Here is a 24,047-nt window from a genome sequence, read left to right on the forward strand (position 1 = left end):
TCAATAAATATAAAGTGTGGGGAGTGGGTGCTACAGTGTGTTTGTTTAAAGTGAGTGTGTGCTATAAAGTGTGTGGAGTGGGTGCTACAGTGTGTTTGTTAAAAGTGAGTGGATGTGTGTGCTATGTGCGTCTGATCTTAACGTCTTCTCCAGAGAGAGACAAGAAGATAGTGAACGCACTATCTGGCTGCATGTTAGCCTAGCTTAGCACAATGACCCCTGGCCCTCCTATCCTCTTTGCTTTACTGTGTCCTACCTGTTTTTATTACATTCATTGTTTTACTGTGTTTTTAATTTTATATCTTGCATCGTATTATTTAGTTTTTTTTATCAACCTGTGAAGCACTTTGGTGCCAGCTGCCGCTGCCTGGAAATGTGCTATATAAATAAAATGTACTTGACTTGAATGAATGGAACCGGCACTGTCCGCTTCCATTCATTGTGCTAAGCTAGGCTAACATGCAGCCAGATAGCTTTCTACAGAGAGGAAACTGGTATATATCTTCTTGTCTCTCTCTGGAGAAGACGGTAAGCTAATTTACCAAAATGTTGGCGTGTTCCTTTAATGAAAATAGATTTATCCGGCATTGGGATGTGTTTTTTTTTCACAGCAGAACTGGGACTACCGCTGGCAACAGGTCCCGCAGAGAGGTATGGTCCTTGCAGGGGGAGGGGAGTGAGAGAGGAAGAGAGCGAAGAGGAGAGAGGAGGAACACGTAGGGGAGATGAAAGAGGGAGGTGACAGGGAAGGAGAAGGATGGGAAACGGAGAAGAAACATGTACATCTGGCCGTATCGGACGCAACACAGATGGATGGTTGAATAAATAAATAGATAGAATCCACCTTTACCACTTTTTCAACCCTATCCATAACTTCTACTTTTCTTTGCACTATTTTACTCTGTCTATTCTAGCTTACTATTTTTATTATTGTCTATTTTTTAAAACAATCAAACCGTAAACAAGGTGGCCTGTTGGGATGTTAGATCCTAATGTGAAAAACTGATTTTATATGTTTGCACTTGATGTGCTCATTTTATGCCTGTCTTTCTGTTGTGAAGCACTTTGAGCTGCAGTTTTTGTATGAGAGGTGCTATACAAATAAAGTTTATTATTATTATTACTTATTAGTATAGGTGTTATTAGACCATGAGTTTGGGGTGACTGGACGGAAGTTAGAGATACATTTAGCCTTTTCTTTTTTCTCAGAGTCTCTATCTTAGAATTCTACCAGGCTGTCGCTTTCATCGGCCAGTAGCTGTTGTGACATCATCATCGTCATCATCAGCACAGGAATGTCCCCGCAAGTGATGAAGACGAGACAATATTTAGTTTCATCCGTCGACAGGGTAAAAGAGCTATTTTAGGGTAAAGGTTAGGTTAAGGGTTAGGCATATATATGTGTTAGGCTAATGAGTTGAGTGAATGTAAGTCTATGGAATGCGCCCACATAGCATGAAGTCATGGCTGTGTGTGTATTGTTTGTTTACTCACCCGTCTTGTTCACTGACCTGTATATCTTGTCCCACATCTCCCAGCCCTGAGGAGACAAGCTGATGGGTGACACCTCTGTGATGACCTACCGGAGTCACGGCGCTCATGCAAATGAAATTTATTTTCAACGTTTACAGGGCGATTGTGTGGAAACACAAAAACACCCGGAGGATTATGACATCATGTATATAACGTGTGTTTTTATGTACAGCTGTGTTTTTTTTTTTTTTTTTATCTACTTTTTCTCCCATTTTCTATTTTTCTCCCATCCCAATTTCCTATCGTCCAATTCTACCCTCCCCTGTCTCGAACGCTGTTAGGCCATGCCTCCCACAAGCCGGCTGCAATGTGGACTAAGCCTTACATCACGATCACGTGTCCCCTCCGGTACTCGAGGAAGCAGCAGTCGCATCTTTTTCACCTGCACAGCGCGATCTCTCAGCGTCGGGGGTCTGCGTTTTGGAGGGCACGCCGCCCCCCGTCGCTTCCTGATTCTGCTGCGCAGGCGCACCAACCGACCTGTAGGAGTCGCTGTCCACAACGTCCGATCCCCACCCATCAGCTTCCCACCCCCTAATACTGCCAATTGTATTAGTATGAACGACCAGCCAAGCTGATAGCAATGCGGAGAGCTGGGCTCGAACCCAGCGTCTCCTGCATTGGTGGTGAGCGCCTTGCCCACTGCACCACCTAGCCGCCCTACAGCTGTGTTTCTTGAACTTTTGAACATTTTCTAATCTTTATGGGGACTTTTGCTCCGAGGCTGTTTCTTTATTTCTTACAGACAGTGAGCCATGTGGTAACAGTACGCATCTCCAAGTTCCTGGTGGAATGGATCAAACCTCAATATAAAGGAGCGTTTAATGCTATTCTCCTCATTAATGTGTCCTCATGGTGTTCCTCCTTTGGTGGAAGCTAGACCTAGGAACTACATGCCGACCACTGCCATCCAGCTCAACTACATGCCGAACACAGCGGCCCGCCTGATCTCAAACCTACCGAAGTCAGCCCATGTCACCCCACTTCTTAGGGACCTGCACTGGCTCCCCATCGCTGCACGAATCCGCTTCAAGGCCCTCCGCCGCGCGATATGCCAGGTCGAAGGAGCGGCTCCGGTCAATGGTCCCTAACTACATGCCCTCAAGACCCCTATGCTCTGCATCCTCTGGCAGCCTCAGACCTACTCCTATCCGAGCTCCAGGAGGGTCATTTCCTGGAGAATTTCGCCTATTCTCTGTCCTCTCTCCACAATGGTGGAACGAACTTCCCACCAGTTAGGACAGCCGAAACCCAACCAATCTTTCGCGTCGACTAAAGACGCTTCTTCAATCAATATCTGAAATGAAAAAAATTCAATAAAAATTACATTCTTACTGTCATGCACTCGTCCTAATATACTAACTTACACTGTAGCAATCAACACTTTGATGAACATTGTTACTCAGCTGAAAGAGTTGTACCCTTCCTGCTGACTTGTCGTACAAAACTTGTAAGTCCCTTTGGATAAAAGCGTGAGCTAAATGTAAATGTAGGAACTAGATCTAGAAACTACATCCCCAATGAGGTGTCTGTACATCAGCATACTTACTGACACCCTTACATACAATAGATATATACCGGTACGATAGTATAATATACTTATATACAATAGATATATAATGTACTTGTATACAATAGATATATACTAGTATACAATATAATATACTCGTACAATAGATATACTTATATACAATAGATATATTATACTTATATTATATATAACTATTTGCTGGGTGTATTGTAAAGGCAGGATTCAGTAAAGTCTAAAATCGGACCTATCACGTTCCCTTTAAGAAAGAAAGAAACTAGTGCATCATCATTATTTTAAGGAAATCAGTTAATCTGCAAACTGCAGATTATTTACCATGTGGGCTTTAGTTCCAAATAAACAAATGGTGCTCTAGAGATCATATGTTATAAACATTTGGACATCTCTTGCTAGTTGCTAACCCTGACTTGTTCCTGCACAGTGGTGGAGGAAGCATTTACCTCAAAATGTTTAGACAGACACAGAGGCCATGGATCAGCTTCTTACCGTGGTCTGTCAACGTGGTTTAGAGTTCATTGCTGGGTTAAGTACTTCTATTCTATTCACATAATATGCTTACTACATAATCTATTCTATTCAGATATATGCTTACCACATGTATCTATTGCTATGTCCGCCCATCACAATCACGCAAACTCTCTAACGCCTGTCCCGTCTCTGGCTGTCTCGTAGTGATGACCGGAGTGTTGGACGTCCCGTGATGATGACCGGGAGGATGCGACCCTCTCTGCGCCACTCCCTTGCCTCAAATAGATCAAGTCAAGTCAAGAGTTTTATTTGTCACGGCATACAAGTATACAATGAAATGCGGGGGGTCTTGCCCGCAACGATTGTGCATAATACAATAATAATAATATAATAAGAATCCAATAGAAACGACATTGTGCAATAATACAAGTAATCAAAGTAGGGCATATCGGTATATGTACATGAGTTTTTACAGAGCATGGTAGGACATGCTAGGTCCTGTGATAGTGCAATACACTGTTAGCTACGGATGAGGCACTGGGTCTTTATGTACACTGCTATACAATGCTATATTATACAATCTCAAGTTATACTATACTATTCTTAAAGTGACCTTTCCGTTTGTAAAGTGTCCATAAGTGTGAGCGTGTGCAGCATGAGTGTGTGTGTGCTCATGTTAAAGTGGCTGCTAGTGTGTGAGCGTGTATTATGTGTGTGCTCATGTGTGCTTGTGTGTGGAGAGTTCAGTGTTCAAGGCTCTGATGGCCTGGGGGAAGAAGCTGAGCCGAAGTCTCTCTGTCCTAGTTGCTGGTGTTCGCAGGCGTTTGCCTGACCGCAGCAGCTTGAACAGGCTGTTGTTGGGGTGGTGAGGGTCTTTCATTATTCTGCAAGCTCTGGATTTGCACTTGTTATATAGGACCTGCAGGTGTGGTAGTGCAATACCCGTGGTACGCTCGGCTGAGCGTACCACTCTCTGTAGGGCCTTCTTGTCCTGTGCCGTGCTGTTTCCATACCAGGCAGTGATGTTTCCAGTCAAGATGCTCTCTACAGCTCCGGAGTAGAAGGACTGGAGTATCTTCCCAGATACTCTGAGCTTCCTTAACTGTCTCAGGTGGTAGAGGCGCTGCTTCGCCTTTTTTACGACTGAGTCTATGTGTGTTGTCCATGTCAGATCCTCTGAGATGTGGACCCCCAGGTACTTGAAGCTGTTCCTCTGTCCACGGTAGCCCTGTTTATCCTCAGTGGTGTGTGTGTCCCCTGCTGTCTTCTCCTAAAATCCACGATCAGCTCCTTGGTTTTACCAATGTTCAGGAGCAGGCTGTTGTCCTGGCACCAGCGTTCCAGTACCTCAACCTCCTCCCGGTAGGCCTTCTCGTCGTTGTCCGAGATCAGCCCCACCACCACTGTGTTGTCCGCAAACTTCACTATGGAGTTGGAGCTGAACTTGGCCACACAGTCGTGTGTGTATAGTGAGTACAGCAGGGGGCTCAGAACACAGCCCTGGGGGGACCCGATGCTCAGGGTGATGGTGTTGGAGGTCTGACCCCCCACCCTGACCGCCTGGGGCCTTTCACTCAGAAAGTCCAGTATCCAGGCGCTCAGAGCGGTCTATAGGTGAGAGAGGGTGCTGTGCAGTACTTGGGAGACCGCATCATCAGTGGACCTGTTTGGCCTGTATGCAAATTGCATAGGGTCCATATCACTGGGGAGGGAGGCACAAATGTGATCCTTAACCAGCCTCTCAAAACATTTCATGGCCACAGAGGTGAGATCCGCCATCAGCTCTAGTTGCTATTGCATGCACTTATCTGATTGATTGAATTGATTGAAAACTTTATTAACAGATTGCAGAATGGGTACAGTACAGTACAGCTCAAAACATACAATTGTTAAGGGAATGCAGACCAGAGAAAGACTTTTGTCTTGTTTACATCAGGGTCCCCCATTTTCAATTCATTGTAACATATATGACATACAGATAGACAGTACTGCTACATCTATACATTTATGACATACCAGATTTGCAAATACAGTACTGTTTGTGATACGAAAAGAGTCCAGAAAAAAGAGTATATACATTTGACGTAGAAACTGTACATTGGAGGAGGTTGGGTAGGTGGGGGGGGGACTGTACATTGGAGGTGGTTGGGGGGGGGGTTGGGTAGGAGTGGGGGGGGACACACACTGTACAACTGTACAAGCAAAACTGTACATTGGAATATTGACACCGTACTTGGTAATTTACTGTACATTGGAGGGGGTTGTGTTAGGACATTTACAGGGGCCAGTTTCGAATTGCAGTCTCCCGTAGGTGTTTTGAGAGTGTTTTTGAAAGTGGGTAGTGATTCACATTCCTTTACAGCTTTGGGTAGGGCGTTCCACATTGATGTGGCATAATTGCGAAACGTGTTTAGTCCCTTGTTTGAGCCGAATCTGGGTTTAACATGATTTGTGGAGCTCCCTCTGGTGTTGTGATCGTGGTATTCACTGACCTTTGGGAAGTATTTTGACATGTACATGGGTACCTTGGTCGTGTAGTGTATCTTGTAGACCAGACCCATTGCAAGTTGCTGTACTCTGTCGTCTACTCTAAGCCATCCTAGGTTGTCAAAGTGGGCAGGGGTGAGGTGGGTTCTAGGAGTAAGGTCAAGCAGTAGTCTGACCAGTTTGTTTTGAGATGTTTGTAATTTTGTTTTTAGCGCCTTTGAGGTGCTTTGGTACCATGAGGTGCAAGCATAGTTGTAGTACCCTTGAATGAGTGCTCCTGCAGAGTCTTCAGGGTATTCTTGTTTACCAGTGAGGAGATCCGGTACAAGAATCGAGTTTGTTGGTTGACTTTTTTTTATTACATTGGATGCCATTTTGTCACAGGAAAGATTTGCCTCTAGGATGGAACCCAGGTAGGTAATATCTTCTTTCCTTGTGACAATATTGTCACCCACTGTAACTGAGAAGCCGTCGGTCTTGCTGAGTTTGTTATTTGAACCGAAGAGAATGGACTCTGTTTTGCCCATGTGTAATGATAGTTTGTTATCAGCGAGCCATATGCAGATTTTGCCTAGTTCTGAGCTGAGGGTTTTTTCAACCTGTAACTTGTTCTTGTCAGAGACCAGCAGGGCTGAGTCGTCTGCAAACAGGAACAAGTTGCAGTCACAAGCTGATGACATGTCATTTGCATAAATTAGGAACAGTAGCGGACCTAGTATGCTTCCTTGTGGAACACCACAGCTTACTGTGAGGGGGGGGGATAGGGTACCGTTTACCTCCACCATCTGCTCTCTCCCCTCCAGGTAGGATTGCATCCAGCTCACTGATAGACTATCAAAACCAATTGCTTTTAGCTTGTCAATCAGAATGGTGTGATTGACAGTGTCGAAGGCCTTTTGTAGGTCCAGCATGACCATGCCGCAGTATTTGCCCACGTCCACCTCTTGCTTGATGTGGTCGTTCAAATAGAGAAGGCATGTGTCAGTGGAGTGGGATGTTCTGAAGCCAGATTGGAATTCGTAGATTAGATTTTTTTCTGCAAGGTATTTTTCGACCTGTTCGTATATCATTTTTTCCATGACTTTCGAGATGGAGGTAAGGATAGAAACAGGGCGGTAGTTGCCTGGGTCTAATTTACTGCCTTTTTTGTGCAGGGGTGTTACTCTCGCAATTTTGAAGTCCTTGGGGACGTGTCCCTGTTTTATGGAGAGGATTATTATGTGTGTGATGACTGGGCTGATGGCGGCTGCTGAGTCTCTGAGGAATTTGGAGGGGATGTTGTCATGGCCAGTGGCCTTGTTAGGTTGGAGGGCGCTCAGTTTTTTGAGTACCTCATCTGTTGTTACCATTTCCAGTTTGAAGTCTGTGTTTCATTACGCATACCAGTGCATGCTATACCAACTGTTTCGCCTGTTTTATTGCAACACTACTATCACGACATCTAAGAAGGGAGATCCCCCCTTGAACGGCCCTTTATTTAATTTTTTTATCTACTTTTTCTCCCATTTTCTATTTTTCTCCCATCCCAATTTCGTATTGTCCAATTCTACCCTCCCCTGTCTCGAACGCTGTTAGGCCATGCCTCCCACAAGCCGGCTGCAATGTGGACGAAGCCTTACATCACGTGTCTCCTCCGGTACTCGAGGAAGCAGCCGTCGCATCTTTTCACCTGCACATCACGATCTCTCAGCGTCGGGGGTCTGAGTTTTGGAGGGCACGCCGCCCCCGTCGCTTCCTGATTCTGCTGCGCAGGCGCACCAACCGACCTGTAGGAGTCGCTGTCCACAACGTCCGATCCCCACCCATCAGCTTCCCACCCCCTAATACTGCCAATTGTATTAGTATGAACGACCAGCCAAGCTGATAGCAATGCAGAGAGCTGGGCTCGAACCCAGCATCTCCTGCATTGGTGGTGAGCGCCTTGCCCACTGCACCATCTAGCCATCTCTTGAACGGCCCTTCTAAGGTTTCTCTCCACATTGTGGTGCATTTTTTCCTATTGCATTTTTTCCTATTGCTAGGTTTTAGTGAGTTTTTCCTTACCTTCGCGTGGGGTATGTCTGGGAGTGTTGCATTTATTTTATTTTAATTAATTTTTTTTGACTTTATGGTGTTTTTGTGGTGTTCTTGATTTATTGTGATGTTTCTTCTTGACTTGTTTAAAGAAGACATGTCCGGCCCATGGGGACATTAACGTGTGTTGTCAGGCCTTACAAATAAATTTGATTTGATAAAGATAATCTATCTACTGGACATGTAGGCATATCAAGAGAATCTATCTACTGAACATGTGTGGCATGTCGTCAAGATGCTGATTAAACAGCATGATCACTAGGACACAGGTGTTCCATGTGACAAAGACAACACAGGGCCTCTAAAATGTGCACTTTTTGTTGCACACCACAACACCAGACGCCTCAAGTTGAGTGATATACTCAGAAATGCAGTCAGGAATCCGGAATTACTTGCAGGAATGTCCACTACAGCTGTTGCCAGAGGCATGAATGTGATTGGTATTCTGTTCCACGACCCCGCCTTGTTTTTTTTAACTGGTGTTGAATGACATTGTTTTTGGAATCCTGCATTACATTACAGATCACAGTCAGTACTGTGTCCACGCCTCCCAACTGGAGCCTGGAGGGGGCGGGGTGTTTAGAGACGTGTGTGCATGGGTTGTGTCTCAGAGACAAGCTACCAACTGGACTATAAAGGGGCGGGGTCTTTGAAGTGTGTGTGTGTGGATATGCATGCATGGGTGTGTGCCTTTGTGTGTGTGTGTGTGTGTGTGTGTGTGTGTGTGTGTGTGTGTGTGTGTGTGTGTGTGTGTGTGTAGGTATGCGTGCGTCGGGCGCCCAAGTGGTGAACCATGTAACACGCTGCGTCGCGATGCGGCCGACCCAGGTTCGATTCCCGGACCCAGCGTCATTTGCCGAATGTCTTCCCCCCGCTCTGTCTCCCGTTCTTCCTCTTCCTCTCTCTCTCTCTCTCTCTCTCTACCGGACTGCCCGGTAGTAAAAACCTATACAAATCTATAAACAGGTAATGCGTGTGTCAGGGTGTGTCAGGGGTTGTAAAGGGGCAGTATTAGTAAACCATGTGTTCCAGGGCAGGCCGGTCAGAGATAGTACAAAGGGCCTCTGATGGGTCCAGAGAGCCTTCACGTCCCTCACGGCACAGAGCAGCAAGAGCGGACACGACCAGACTATGAGAGGGACACCGCGGGTTGGACCAGCAAGACAGACGGAAGAAGAAGAAGAAGAAGAAGAAGAAACCTGGAGGAACTAAAGTAACAGATAACATTAATGCCTACACGGAGACAGTGCTGGACTATGTCTGTACTAGGGTGAAAGAAACAATCCCCACTACCAAAATGAAAGTTTACCCAAATCAAAAACCCTGGGTAGACAAATCCGTCCGTGAAGCTCTGAGAGAGCGCACCAAAGCATACAATGACGGCCTAGTGGCAGGCAACATGAATGACCACAAGGTGGCGCAACACAACGTAAGGAGGACAGTGTCAGAGGCCAAACGGCGCTACAGGGATAAAATTGAACTCCAGTTTGAACAAGCTGACTCTAGAGCTATGTGGCAGGGGCTCAAAACGATGACAGACTACAAAGGCGCCTCCCTCAAACTGAACAGTGACATCTCCTTAGCAAACGACCTCAATACCTTCTATGCGAGGTTTGATGCTGGTAATAACAACACCAGCTCACAAGCCTCGGCAATGGGGGGGGGGGGGTCGGCTGCTGATGGAGGCGCAGTGTTCAGGGTAACAGAGCATGAGGTGAGGCGGACCTTTAAAAAAGTGAATATCAGGAAGGCAGCAGGTCCGGACGGCATCCCCGGCCGCGTCCTAAAAGTCTGTGCCGACCAACTGGCCCCAGTATTCACTGACATATTTAACCTGTCCTTAGAACAGGCTGTCATCCCCACCTGCCTGAAGAAGTCCACTATTATCCCTGTACCCAAAAAATCCAAGCCTGCTTGCCTCAACGACTACCGCCCTGTAGCTCTCACCTCCATAGCCATGAAGTGCTTTGAGAAGCTAGTAAAGGGCTACATCTGCTCCTCCCTCCCCATCAACATGGACCCCCTGCAATTTGCATACCGCCCCAACAGGTCCACGGAGGACGCCATATCCCATGTGCTGCACACAGCAGCATCACACCTGGACAAGAGGCAGGGGAACTATGTGAGAATGCTATTCATCGACTACAGCTCGGCATTCAATACCATAGTCCCCTCCATACTCATAGCCAAGCTCAGGGACCTGGGCTTGGGCTATGACCTCTGCCAGTGGGTCTTGGACTTCCTGACTGGCAGACCCCAGGTGGTGAGAGCAGGCAACTGCACCTCCTCATCCATCACCCTCAACATAGGGGCCCCCCAGGGCTGTGTTCTGAGTCCCCTCCTCTACTCCCTGTACACACACGACTGTGTGGCTCAGCGGAGTAGCAATACAATCGTCAAATTTGCTGACGACACAGTGGTGGTGGGCCTGATCTCTGCCAACGACGAGAGGGCCTACCTGGAAGAGGTCAAGGTCCTGGCGGGATGGTGCCAGGAAAACAGCCTCTCCCTGAACGTCAGCAAAACAAAGGAGATGATTGTGGACTTCAGGAGGTCGGGGGTCAAGGACTACAGCCCCCTCAGCATCGACGGGGCACCGGTTGAGAGAGTCAACAGCTTCAAGTACCTCGGAGCCCACATATCCGAGGACTTGACATGGACCATACACATTAACAGTGTGGTGAAGAAGGCACGACAACGCCTCTACTTCCTCAGGCGCCTAAGGAAGTTCCAAGTCAGCCAGAAGATCCTTAAGAACTTCTACTCATGTACAATAGAGAGCATCTTGACCGGCAACATCACCTCCTGGTTTGGGAATAGCACTGCAAAAGACCAAAGCAGACTACAAAGAGTGACACGTTCAGCCGAACGCACAATTGGAGGGGGGCTCCCCACCCTCCAGAACATTTACTACAAGCGTTGCAAGGGGAAGGCTAAGAGAATTATTAAGGACTCGAGCCACCCGAACAACTGCCTCTTTGAACTGCTGCCGTCAGGCAAGCGATACAGGAGTCTCAAGGCGAGCACAGAAAGACTCAGAAGTAGCTTCTATCCCCAGGCCATCAGGCTGCTAAACGAACAATGAATGAACACTACACAACAACAACCACCAAACACACATAGCACACACATCCACACGCACACACTCACTTTAAACAAACACACTGTAGCACCCACTACACACACTTTATAGCACACAACCACTTTAAACAAACACACTGTAGCACCCACTCCCCACACTTTATATTTATGGATGAAGGATTGCACTACAACTCGTACACCTTACTGTAAATTGTACCTAAAATTGTACCTCATCCCATTTCTGCTTTGCACTAGATAGTACTGTACATTAGTACACTGCATAGTATTGTGTATTGTATATTATATGGTAACTCAGAACATTGTACATATGTCTATACCGAACAACTGTGACCTCATTTTCTTCTTCTAAATTCATGCTATATTATGTTATTATGTTATTTGATACTATCTTGTCTAGCACAGTCTCTGGAGCGTAACAGTAAGAAGCATTTTGTATGAAAGTATTCTGTACTTCTGTATGACAACTATTAAAGAACTTGAACTAACGAGGGGAAACCTTTTAGCGAGACTGCTTACGAAAAAGCTATATTTGAAGAAAGAAGAGAAAAGATTAAGCATATGTTATGAGACTGACTACGTGAAACTACAAAAAACAACCCAAGGATTAGGGAGAGAAAAAGGAAAGTACACATTGAAGACCTAAGACGAGATCAAAACTAAAAACAACAACAAACAACATGGATGTAAAGAATAAAATCACACCAAATGGGTACATAAATCAAATGTATTTATACATTGCCCTGGTCGTCAGAAAGTTAACGTGTCGTCTGGACAGCAACTTGGTCACCAGGCTGCTGCAGAATCTGGTCGACATCATCATTCCTTTAAGTATTTTTTTTTCTCTTGTTTCATTTTATTTTTATTTTATTTATTTAATTATTTTTTTTATAATTTTTTTTATAATTTTTTTTCACATTACACAAATGTCGTCAGAAAGTACATTGCCCCGGTCGTCAGAAAGTACATTGCCCCGGTCGTCAGAAAGTTAACGTGTGTTCTGGTGTTCGTCACCGACCTGCTGGCTCGGGTGCTGGGGAGCGGCCTGGTCAGGGACCATTTCCACCTGGTACTGTCCGGGGTGGTTCTGTTCGGACCCCTGCTGAGCCTCGGGGTGTCCAAGTACAGCATCTTCGCTAACGAGCACCACTACCTATACAGGTGAGAAATACTCTTGGTAAGACATCCATGCCTGTTTTGATCTTAGTTTTTGGTAAGACATCCATGCTTAGTTTCTGATTCTACTGCAGGCATTTGTACCAGGACCTATTCTTATATGGATAGTGAATTGTGATAGAACATTTGTTAAACATTTAATCTCGGCTGGCTTGCCTAGTTTAATATGCCGGATGATGGAGTCGCCAATCACAAGGACAGGTAGACAGGGTTTCAGTGGAGACCGCTGCGTGCTGGGACCGGAACCCACAACACGTGTAAGATCAGGTTGCGGAGAAAGTGTCAAGACCGAGACAGAGCGGTTACACTGCCGCCCCGTATCGGGCGCAAAGGCCATGTCCTGAGCACTATGTCTGGGACTCTCCAGACTAGAAGACCTCGCTTGAGGTTCCTTAGAAAAGCCTGAAATGTCCAAGACTTCTAAAGCTGGCTGTTTTCCTGACTCAAGTTCAAGGACACGACTCTCTACCAGAGTTAACCTTTCTAGCAGAGAGGCACAGAGAGAACAAGGAGACATGCTTACCTAGGTGACGGTGGCGGTGGTAGACCGGGAAAAAATGAAGATAAAAAGTGCTATGGATCAACTGCTAAAGGCTACGTGTATGAAGCCAATTGAAGGTTTAACTAAAGAGCTAAAACCAGTAGGTCGGGCTAGCCGGGTAAGCCTGGAAGCTAGCGGACTAGGATAGTATAGTTGGCAAGCTAACAAGGCAAGACCAGAAAATGCAGATACAAGAGTGGCCTACTGGAGGAGGGAAAGTAAGAGGCAGTAGATACTCAAATTGATTGATTGATTGAAAACTTTATTAACAGATTGCAGAATGGGTACAGTACAGTACAGCTCAATACATACAATTGTTAAGGGGATGCAGACCAGAGAAAGACTTTCGTCTTGTTTACATCAGGGTCCCCCATTTTCAATTCATCGTAACATATATGACATACAGATAGACAGTACTGCTACATCTATACATTTATGACATACCAGATTTGCAAATACAGTACTGTTTGTGATACAAAAAGAGTCCAGAAAAGAAGTATATACATTTGACGTAGAAACTGTACATTGGAGGAGGTTGGGTAGGTGGGGGGGGGGGGGGGTACTGTACATTGGAGGAGGTTGGGTAGGAGTGGGGGGAGGTTGGGTAGGAGCGTGGGTGGGGGACACTGTACAACTGTACAAGCAACACTGTACATTGGAATATTGACAAGACCATACTTACTGTACATTGGAGGGGGTTGTGTTAGGACATTTACAGGGGCCAGTTTCGAATTGCAGTCTCCCGTAGGTGTTTTTTGAGAGTGTTTTTGAAAGTGGGTAGTGATTCACATTCCTTTACAGCTTTGGGTAGGGCGTTCCACATTGATGTGGCATAATTGCGAAACGTGTTTAGTCCCTTGTTTGAGCCGAATCTGGGTTTAACATGATTTGTGGAGCTCCCTCTGGTATTGTGATCGTGGTATTCACTGACCTTTGGGAAGTATTTTGACATGTACATGGGTACCTTGGTCGTGTAGTGTATCTTGTAGACCAGGCCCATTGCAAGTTTCTGTACTCTGTCGTCTACTCTAAGCCATCCAAATGCACTCGGTTGCCTCCTCGGAAAACTCCAGCAGGAAAACTCCACGTCTTTGTCTGTCTTAGTCGGTCGCTGGCGCTTGGAAAAACTACACTTAAATCCCTAATGAATAATGTCCCACACCTGTAGGAGGCTGGCCTCTGACTGTTGATTAGACTGATTAGCACAGGCTGCTCGCATCAATCCCTATGGGGTGAACTCAGCTGATTCAGAGAGAACAACCAAAATAATACACGATGGATACTCACTTATTTCACACAGCTACCACTCCCCAAACATTCCATGCAAGCCAAAGATACACTTAAACTTAAACCACAAATGTGCCACATCTGCTTTTATTTTTCAAAGGTAATAAATCTGTAAAGACGCATCAAATACCAAAAACAAATGCGTTCCTTTGACTCAGAATTGTCTGCTTTCTTGAAATCTGCACAGCAGTAGTGTGTTTTGTGTCACATAGTGACACAAAATGGAGGGAAGTAAGGAGCCTGACACCTGGGAGGAATGGTGATGATGGTGGACGACAGTGGTCACCCCTCCCCCTTTTTATTGTAAAGCACCTTGGGTATGTGAAAGGCGCTATATAAATTCAAGCCATTATTTGTATTATTATACATAGATGCACTTAGATGGAGGTCTGCTGAAATTCCTATTAAAGGAACACGGCTGCACCTTAAGCTTAGCACAATGAATGGAAGCGGATATGGCCGGTTAGCCTAGGCATTGTCCAACAAACACCTCTCCCTCATTGTGCTAAGCTAGGCTAACGTGCAGCCAGATAGCTTTCTACTGAACGCACAGAGAGGAAACTGGCATATCTTCTTGTCTCTCTCTGGAGAAGACGATAAGCTAATTTCGCAAAATGTTGGCGTGTTCCTTTAAAGTGAAATTATGCCTCTTTCAGGTGTACAATCTCACATGTATGAGATTAGACTTTTGAGATATGATGGTTCCCATGATGTGTCACCATGGCTACTGGATTCTAAAATAGACATTTGTAGGGGGACCTTCGTGTGGGGTATGTCTGGGAGTGTTGCATTTATTTAATTTATTTTAAATTTGTTGCACTTTATGGTGTTTTTGTTTTGTTATTGATTTATTGTGATGTTTCTTCTTGACTTGTTTAAAGAAGACGTGTCCGGCCCATGGGGACATTAGCGTGTGTTGTCGGGCCTTACAAATAATTTGATTTGATTTGATTTGTAAGCCCAGTGGTGACAGGTATTATTACTTAGCAGATAAAGTGGTGGGTGTAAACCCAGTGGTGACAGGTATTATTACTTAGCAGATAAAGTGGTGGGTGTAAGCCCAGTGGTGACAGGCATGGGCGGAGTTTATGGGGGTGCAGGGGGTGCATTGCACCCCCTGGTGGCCGGGGGTGAAATTGCTTTAAAAAAAAAAGAAAAAAAAAAATCAATATTATTTTTATTTTAATAAAATTATAATAATTGTGAGAAACAAATCTGAATTCTATTATGTTTTGTTTTACAATACATTCATTTTATAGTAGTAATCATGTCACATTATAAGGCGAACCTTCTGTAGTGTGGCAGTGAAAGGGTTAACGCGCGGCCAAGCACCAAGCAGCAGCAGCAGAATGCCCCGTGCGATAGATTGTAACGCTTGTACTTAAGCCACTTATTCTGAGATGATAATTAATGTATCTGGATAACCAATGCATGGATTTTGTCGAGGCAGGTAGCGTTATTTCGGGAAAATTGATATCTATAGTCTGGTATATTTTTCGTCCACCAAAAATGGAGGCTGTAATAATTATTATTGCTCGAGAGTCTCTATGAATAATAATAATTAGAGCCTCCATTTTTCAAGTCAGTTAAAAATGATCCCCCGTAGTGCTGTGTGTGTGAGTGTGTGTGTGTGCTGCTGTACTACCTAAATAAAATAAAAAATTAGGGGTTAGGGCATTGTAAAAACGCTAAAATAATAAAATAAAGGTCAAAAAAATCGCGCGCGCCCGCTGCGCGTGCTCGCGGGTATCGTTCGCCAATGACTGCACCCCCAGGCGTCAAGTTCAAACTCCGCCTATGGTGACAGGTATTATTATTTAGCAGATAAAGTGGTGGGTGTAAGCCCAGTGGTGACAGGTATTATTACTTAGCAGATAAAGTGGTGGGTGTAAGCCTAGTGGTTCTCAAACTGCATTCCACGGACACTCAGGAATCCTTGAGAGGGTTTAAGGGGGTCACCAGAATTTAGAAGTTCGGACAATGAGAGTATTTGAATCATAGATTGAATCATAGATTTGATTTTCTACACTGGTATCTCAGCTATAGAATTCTGGACTTAATAATATCTTATCTAACAACAAAGATCTTATCAGATAGGGGTCCGTGAGACAAGATCTTATCAGATAGGGGTCCGTGAGACAAGTTCTCATCAGATAGGGGTCTGCAGCCTGTTGTGTAATAATCCAGGGACCAGTTAAATACTTAATTAACTGTTCAACCAAGTCCTGTATTGTTTTATCATATTATCCACGTAACATTCACTGTTCTAAAACTCCCTCCCAGAAAGTTCCTCGTGTCGGCCTGGGGTTGGACCTGCATCTTCACGTGCTCCTTCATCCTCCTCCTCTCCTTCTCCGCCCGTCACTCCCTCCGTCTCTCCCTCCGCCACCTCTCTCGGCTGGGGGCCGCGGGGCTCCTGCTGTGGGGCTGTCGACGTCTGCTGGTCGCGCTGGAGAATGCCGCCGGGACCTGCTATGAACCCGTGGCCCAGGACGGGGCCTCCATCCGCTGTGGGACAGTCCCTGCTGCTCCTCCACGAGGGCCAGACCAAGGCCTCGTGCCTCAGAGCAGGCATGATGTGGCGTGGCTACGAGGTCTCCCAGGACATCCTCATCCTCTGCTTATGCTGTCTCTTACTAGTCGAGGAGTTGTCTGTTTTTGGGCCTTATCTGGCCCAAGGGCGGCCCCTGCGGAAGGCCCCGGGAAGCCCCCTACGTCTCGTCTTCCTCCTCTGTGCTTTCCTGCTGGCTATGTGGACATTCCTTCTGCTCTGTCGGCTTGCCCACTTTCCGCAGTTCCCCTCCCAGCAGATAGGGGGCGCTGTGGGCTACCTGGGCTGGAGAGGACTCTACCAGGGATGGTACCGCCTCAAACCCAACTGGGGCCGGCAAGAGTCTGGTGGTCAATGTCACTTCGGATTGCTACGGACTTTACTCCCGTTGGGAAGCTTGGCGCTTGCGGAAGCTGGCGAGCGCGGCACGGCAGGAAGGGGGCAGGCTAGCGTAGGGTTACGTGGGCGTTGTGGCCAATCAGAGGAACCCGGAACCTGAGCGCCGCTGTAGAAGGGATAGAGGCAGCCTGGTTTGCCTGGAGACAATCTTTTCACCGACACAAGCTTTGAGAAACAATAGGGGGCACATACCCTGCAGTGATACAGACTTCTCTAATGGCTAAAATGGTTTGAGATTCAGCATTATGACTTTCAAAGCCAGGAAAATGTGGAAAGAGGGTTTTTCATAAGCACAGATGATGAGAAAAAGCAAGGGTTGTACTCACATTACAAGAGTACAGAGTGACGTGGCTGGTTTGAAATATGACAATATGCCTTTCAAATCCAGTTTAGGATGCAAAGAGGTGCTCTTCAGACAGTAGAGGCCTAGCATTGATTGATTGATTGATTGATTGAAAAGTTTATTAACAGATTGCAGAATGGGTACAGTACAGTACAGCTCAATACATACAATTGTTAAGGGGGTGCAGAAGGGGATGTGTGTCTATACTATGTGTCTGACTGGGAGGTAGTGTGTCTTGACTATGTGTTTGTGGGATGTGTGTCTAAGGTAAAATATGTAACACATTATGCATACTAATTACCTACAATGATGCTAATATTTAATGTTTTTACTGTGTGGTGAATGCCAGATGTATGTAGTTAGGTAGTTTCTAGCATGTTCTAACATTTCTAAATGATACCACTGGATTCCTAATCCTTGTAAATGTGGGATTAGCCACCAGAATCAAGATCCTAGGTGGTCTAGAACCTGATTTACTGGTAAAAAAGACATTTACATTTAGTAATTTAGCTGACACTTTCATCCAAAGCGACTTACAAGTTCTGTACGACAAGTCAGCAGGAAGGGCACAACTTTTTCAGCTGAGTAACAATGTAATAATAACAGCAGGTGGTGGCAATTTTTTTTAAATGGTTGCTATGGTTACCAGGGGACAAATCTGCAATGGCCCTATAGGTAAAAATCTTTCTTAGGGCATATTCTAACAGTGTGCCAAATTTCATGATTTTATCATAAAGTGCACGGTTCCCTAAAATATTGCACCCATCTACTGGGCTATATGGAACTCATTACAATAAAAAATACGAAATTGTCGATTTATTCAACCATGTGATGTACAACCAAATAATTAAATGTGATGTAATTTCATGTTGAGTACAATTATAATTTACTGCATCTTGGAGTTTTAAATGAATCATGATCTCTGCCAAAAGGCTGGGAATCAAATCACCCGGGGAGTTGTTGCCATGGTAACTAAGAACTCTATGGCAAAAAACACTGGATGGCGCACACATGGAAGCTGGGGAAAGAAAGGCATTTTTAAATCACAAGATTGTCCAGATTAACCTGTGTTGTCAGTAATTTACCCGTTTGATTGATTGATTAAAAATTATATTAACAGATTGCAGAATGGGTACAATACAGTACGGCTCAATACACACAATTGTTAAGGGGATGCAGACCAGAGAAAGAATTTCGTCTCGTTTACATCAGGGTCCCCCATTTTCGATTCATAACATTTATGACATACACGACATACAGATAAACAGACAGTACTGTTACATCCAGACATTTATGACATACAAGATATACGAATATAGGGTGGCTGAGTGGCGCAGTGGGCAAGGCGCTCGCCACTAACGCAGGAGATGCTGGTATCGAGCCCAGCTTTCGGCGTTGCTACCGGCTTGGCCGGTCGTTCATACTAACACAATTGGCAGTATTAGGGGGTGGGAAAGCCGGTGGGTGGGGATTGGACATTGTGGACAGCGACTCCTACAGGTCGGTTGGTGCGCCTGTACAACAGAATCAGGAAGTATCGGGGGCAGCGTGAGCCTCCCACGCGTTACTCCTCGCCACTGAAAGATTGCGCTGTTCAGGTGAAAAGATGAGCCCTATCTCTTTGAATGAGCCCTATCTCTTTGAATAAGCCCTATCTCTTTGAATGAGCCCTATCTATTTGAATGGGGAGTCATCTGTATCTCTTTCTTTACATATTTCAAGTCCCTACCCACCTTCAAAACCGCTCTAAAAAGGAAAGTACACATTGAAGACCTAATAAGACGAGATCAAAACAAAAAACAACAACAAACAACATGGATGTAAAGAATAAAATCACACCAAACGGGTACATAAATCAGGGTAGGGGACACACACACATTTTACACTGTACATTGGAATACTGACAAAGCCTTACTTGGTCATTTACTGTACAACTAGGTTAGGACATTTGTAGGGGCCAGTTTCGAATTGCAGTCTCACGTAGGTGTTTTTTGAGAGTGTTTTTTAAAGTGGGTAGTGATTCACATTCCTTTACAGCTTTAGGTAGGGCGTTCCACATTGATGTGGCATAATTGCGAAAAGTGTTTAGTCCCTTGTTTGAGCCGAATCTGGGTTTTACATGATTTGTGGAGCTCCCTCTGGTGTTGTGATCGTGGTATTCACTGACCTTTGGGAAGTATTTTGACATGTACATGGGTACCTTGGTCGCATAGTGTATCTTGTAGACCAGGCCCATTGCAAGTTGCTGTACTCTGTCGTCTACTCTAAGCCATCCTAGGTTGTCAAAGTGGGCAGGGGTGAGGTGGGTTCTAGGAGTAAGGTCAAGTAGTAGTCTGACTAGCTTGTTTTGAGATGTTTGTAATTTGTTTTTTAGTGCCTTTGAGGTGCTTTGGTACCATGAGGTGCAAGCATAGTCGTAGTACCCTTGAATGAGTGCTCCTGCCAGAGTCTTCAGGGTATTCTTGTTTACCAGTGAGGAGATCCGGTACAAGAAACGCGTTCATTGGTTGACTTTTTTTATTACATTGGATGCCATTTTGTCACAGGAAAGATTAGCCTCTAGGATGGAACCCAGGTAGGTAATTTCATCTTTCCTTGTGATAATATTGTCACCTACTGTAACCGAGAAGCCGTCGGTCTTGCTGAGTTTGTTATTTGAACCGAAGAGAATGGACTCTGTTTTGCCCATGTGTAATGATAGTTTGTTATCAGCGAGCCATATGCAGATTTTGCCTAGTTCCGAGCTGAGGGCTTTTTCAACCTGTAACTTGTTCTTGTCAGAGACCAGCAGGGCTGAGTCGTCCGCACACAGGAACAAGTTGCAGTCACAAGCTGACGACATGTCATTTGCATAAATTAGGAATAGTAGCGGTCCTAGTATGCTTCCTTGTGGAACACCACAGCTCACTGTGAGGGGGGGGGATAGGGTACCGTTTACTTCCACCATCTGTTCCCTCCCCTCCAGGTAGGATTGTATCCAGCTCACTGATAGACTATCAAAACCAATTGCTTTTAGCTTGTCAATCAGAATGGTGTGATTGACAGTGTCGAAGGCCTTAATTTTGTAGGTCCAGCATGACCATGCCGCAGTATTTGCCCGCTACCAACTGGACTATAAAGGGGCGGGGTCTTTGAAGTGTGTGTGTGTGGATATGCATGCATGGGTGTGTGCCTTGTGTGTGTGTGTGTGTGTGTGTGTGTGTGTGTGTGTGTGTGTGTGTGTGTGTGTGTGTGTGTGTGTGTGTGTGTGTGTGTGTGTGTGTGTGTGTGTGTGTGTGTGTGTGTGTGTGTGTGTAGGTATGCGTGCGTCGGGCGCCCAAGTGGTGAACCATGTAACACGCTGCGTCGCGATGCGGCCGACCCAGGTTCGATTCCCGGACCCAGCGTCATTTGCCGAATGTCTTCCCCCCGCTCTGTCTCCCGTTCTTCCTCTTCCTCTCTCTCTCTCTCTCTCTACCGGACTGCCCGGTAGTAAAAACCTATACAAATCTATAAACAGGTAATGCGTGTGTCAGGGTGTGTCAGGGGTTGTAAAGGGGCAGTATTAGTAAACCATGTGTTCCAGGGCAGGCCGGTCAGAGATAGTACAAAGGGCCTCTGATGGGTCCAGAGAGCCTTCACGTCCCTCACGGCACAGAGCAGCAAGAGCGGACATGACCAGACTATGAGAGGGACACCGTGGGTTGGACCAGCAAGACAGACGGAAGAAGAAGAAGAAGAAAGAAACCTGGAGGAACTAAAGTAACGAGGGGAAACCTTTTAGCGAGACTGCTTACGAAAAAGCTATAGTTGAAAGAAGAGAAAAGATTAAGCATAATGTTATGAGACTGACTACGTGAAACTACAAAAAACAACCCAAGGATTAGGGAGAGAAAAAGGAAAGTACACATTGAAGACCTAAGACGAGATCAAAACTAAAAACAACAACAAACAACATGGATGTAAAGAATAAAATCACACCATATATATGTGATTTATATTTATATTTATACATTGCCCTGGTCGTCAGAAAGTTAACGTGTCGTCTGGACAGCAACTTGGTTAGGATAGTCATCACCAGGCTGCTGCAGAATCTGGTCGACATCATCATTCCTTTAAGTATTTTTTTTTCTCTTGTTTCATTTTATTTTTATTTTATTTATTTAATTATTTTTTTTATAATTTTTTTTATAATTATTTTTCACATTACACAAATGTCGTCAGAAAGTACATTGCCCCGGTCGTCAGAAAGTACATTGCCCCGGTCGTCAGAACGTTAACGTGTGTTCTGGTGTTCGTCACCGACCTGCTGGCTCGGGTGCTGGGGAGCGGCCTGGTCAGGGACCATTTCCACCTGGTACTGTACGGGGTGATTCTGTTCGGACCCCTGCTGAGCCTCGGGGTGTCCAAGTACAGCATCTTCGCTAACGAGCACCACTACCTATACAGGTGAGAAATACTCTTGGTAAGACATCCATGCCTGTTTTGCCCTTAGTTTTTGGTAAGACATCCATGCTTAGTTTCTGATTCTACTGCAGGCATTTGTATCAGGACCTATTCTTATATGGATAGTGAATTGTGATAGAACATTTGTTAAACATTTAATCTCGGCTGGCTTGCCTAGCTTAATATGCCGGGTGATGGAGTCGCCAATCACAAGGACAGGTAGACAGGGTTTCAGAGGAGACCGCTGCGTGCTGGGACCGGAACCCACAACACGTGTAAGATCAGGTTGCGGAGAAAGTGTCAAGACCGAGACAGAGCGGTTACACTGCCGCCCCGTATCGGGCGCAAAGGCCATGTCCTGAGCATTATGTATGGGACTCTCCAGACTAGAAGACCTCGCTTGAGGTTCCTTAGAAAAGCCTGAAATGGCCAAGACTTCTAAAGCTGGCTGTTTTCCTGACTCAAGTTCAAGGACATGACTCTCTACCAGAGTTAACCTTTCTAGCAGAGAGGCACAGAGAGAACAAGGAGACATGCTTACCTAGGTGACGGTGGCGGTGGTAGACCGGGAAAAAATGAAGATAAAAAGTGCTATGGATCAACTGCTAAAGGCTACGTGTATGAAGCCAATTGAAGGTTTAACTAAAGAGCTAAAACCAGTAGGTCGGGCTAGCCGGGTAAGCCTGGAAGCTAGCGGACTAGGATAGTATAGTTGACAAGCTAACAAGGCAAGACCAGAAATTGCAGATACAAGAGTGGCCTGCTGGAGGAGGGAAAGTAAGAGGCAGTAGATACTCAAATTGATTGATTGATTGAAAACTTTATTAACAGATTGCAGAATGGGTACAGTACAGTACAGCTCAATACATACAATTGTTAAGGGGATGCAGACCAGAGAAAGACTTTCGTCTTGTTTACATCAGGGTCCCCCATTTTCAATTCATCGTAACATATATGACATACAGATAGACAGTACTGCTACATCTATACATTTATGACATACCAGATTTGCAAATACAGTACTGTTTGTGATAAGAAAAGAGTCCAGAAAAGAAGTATATACATTTGACGTAGAAACTGTACATTGGAGGAGGTTGGGTAGGTGGGGGGGGGGGGTACTGTACATTGGAGGAGGTTGGGTAGGAGTGGGGGGGGGAGGTTGGGTAGGAGGGTGGGTGGGGGACAAGACCATACTTGGTCATTTTTACTGTACATTGGAGGGGGTTGTGTTAGGACATTTACAGGGGCCAGTTTCGAATTGCAGTCTCCCGTAGGTGAGAGTATTGTTGTGTATTGTTTTATCGTATTATCCACGTAACATTCACTGTTCTAAAACTCCCTCCCAGAAGGTTCCTCGTGTCGGCCTGGGGTTGGACCTGCATCTCCACATGCTCCTTCATCCTCCTCTTCTCCTTCTCCGCCCGTCGCTCCCTCCGTCTCTCCCTCCGCCACCTCTCTCGGCTGGGGGCCGCGGGGCTCCTGCTGTGGGGCTGTTGACGTCTGCTGGTCGCGCTGGAGAATGCCGCCGGGACCTGCTATGAACCCGTGGCCCAGGACGGGGGCTCCATCCAGGGGTCCGGCGCTGCGGGACAGTCCCTGCTGCTCCTCCATGAGGGCCAGACCAAGGCCTCGTGCCTCAGAGCAGGCATGATGTGGCGTGGCTACGAGGTCTCCCAGGACATCCTCATCCTCTGCTTATGCTGTCTCTTACTAGTTGAGGAGTTGTCTGTTTTTGGGCCTTATCTGGCGGCCCCTGCGGAAGGCCCCGGGAAGCCCCCTACGTCTCGTCTTCCTCCTCTGTGCTTTCCTGCTGGCTATGTGGACATTCCTTCTGCTCTGTCGGCTTGCCCACTTTCCGCAGTTCCCCTCCCAGCAGATAGGGGGCGCTGTGGGCTACCTGGGCTGGAGAGGACTCTACCAGGGATGGTACCGCCTCAAACCCAACTGGGGCCGGCAAGAGTCTGGTGGTCAATGTCACTTCGGATTGCTACGGACTTTACTCCCGTTGGGAAGCTTGGCGCTTGCGGAAGCTGGCGAGCGCGGCGCGGCAGGAAGGGGGCAGGCTAGCGTAGGGTTACGTGGGCGTTGTGGCCAATCAGAGGAACCCGGAACCTGA

At 45.9% G+C, this 24,047-nt stretch overlaps 1 pseudogene across 1 annotated transcript; it reads left to right on the plus strand.

Moving 5' to 3' along the window:
• Nucleotides 1-11,889: 11,889 nt before the first annotated feature.
• Nucleotides 11,890-24,047, plus strand: LOC311237601 (annotated as a pseudogene). Its single transcript has 5 exons — nucleotides 11,890-11,921; nucleotides 12,146-12,370; nucleotides 16,497-17,106; nucleotides 21,710-21,934; nucleotides 23,278-24,047. The product of its transcript is annotated as an uncharacterized misc_RNA (transcript).

Source organism: Notolepis coatsorum (genome assembly GCF_963971535.1).
Source record: "Notolepis coatsorum genome assembly, chromosome: 12".
NCBI lineage: Eukaryota > Metazoa > Chordata > Actinopteri > Aulopiformes > Paralepididae > Notolepis > Notolepis coatsorum.